This window comes from Tachyglossus aculeatus, chromosome 2 (genome assembly GCF_015852505.1).
Source record: "Tachyglossus aculeatus isolate mTacAcu1 chromosome 2, mTacAcu1.pri, whole genome shotgun sequence".
NCBI lineage: Eukaryota > Metazoa > Chordata > Mammalia > Monotremata > Tachyglossidae > Tachyglossus > Tachyglossus aculeatus.
Genome location: NC_052067.1, coordinates 156,019,554 through 156,020,706, shown reverse-complemented (window position 1 = coordinate 156,020,706; position 1,153 = coordinate 156,019,554). Strand labels below are relative to the sequence as shown.

The following is a 1,153-nucleotide window of genomic DNA, read 5'->3' as shown; positions in this document are numbered from 1 at the left end:
TTTTTTCATTTATTCTAATTAAAGGCTCACTACTGATTTAACACATGTCATCTTGCATATTTCAACATCTCCAGAAAGCATTTAATTCTCCAAAGACAAGATTGCTATCAGAAATTTGATACTGGACATGGGCAGTACAAAATTGCAACATCCCTGGAATTCTCGAGTAAGGTTGGAGGGAAGTTGCTGTTTCGGTCCCTTGCTTTTCACTCTGCTTTTAAAGGAAGGACATTGGAAAAGGTTGAACTTTTGTACTCGCCTCAGTGACCTTTGAAATCAGAGTGTATGTTCTCTTCTCTAGTGAAGAAAAATAGTAATGACACCAATAAAAACAAAATATATAGTTAAAATCGTGATTTCCAGATGAAATTTATTGGTATTATTTTATCCAGGATATCTGGTGACATGTCTAAGTTTTTCATCTATTCTAGGGCCTTTAGCATTTTCCATGCTGATTTACCCATATGTCTCAAACTTTAATTGACAAATCTTATGGATTAAAAAAAAGAGCGGTAAGGGGGAAGCATATAAATTAAAGAAACTTGTATCATAGAAATTATAAATTAAAGAAACTTGTACAGTCTTTTAGACTGTGAGCCCACTGTTGGGTAGGGACTGTCTCTATATGTTGCCAATTTGTACTTCCCAAACGCTTAGTACAGTGCTCTGCACATAGTAAGCGCTCAATAAATACGATTGATCATAGGTTTTGCTTCATTCTGGCTCAAGTTCCACGATTTATTTTGATTACTCTTGTAAATCTCCCTCTCAGGGTGGTGCCTGGAGAGTTTTCAGTCCTCTACCAGTCTCGACTACGGGAGGGAGAATCAAGCAGAGGCATATCCATTCCATTCCTAGCTTGGGCCGTGGCTAGCGCTTGGAAGACCATCTGCTACAAGTCAAAACTCACCTCTGCCGGGCAGCAGAGGCATGGGAGAGAGTCAAGGGTGTAGACTCAAGTTTATTGTGGGGAAGGCGGCAGTGGTAAACCACTTCCTGACTTTTACCAAGAAAACTCTACGGATACACTAACAGAACGATTGCAGAAGGAGAGCGGGGGGTTCTGGGGGAGATATATCCGTGGTGTCGCTATGGGTCGGAAACAACTCGATGGCATAAGACAAGATTCCTGGTAATAATAATAATAATAATA

General features: G+C 39.8%; 1 non-coding gene across 1 annotated transcript; it reads left to right on the top strand.

Moving 5' to 3' along the window:
• Window positions 1-762: 762 nt before the first annotated feature.
• LOC119925030 lies at window positions 763-900 on the top strand. The gene has a single exon (XR_005449703.1). It is a non-coding gene; the product is annotated as a small nucleolar RNA SNORA7 (small nucleolar RNA).
• Window positions 901-1,153: the final 253 nt, after the last annotated feature.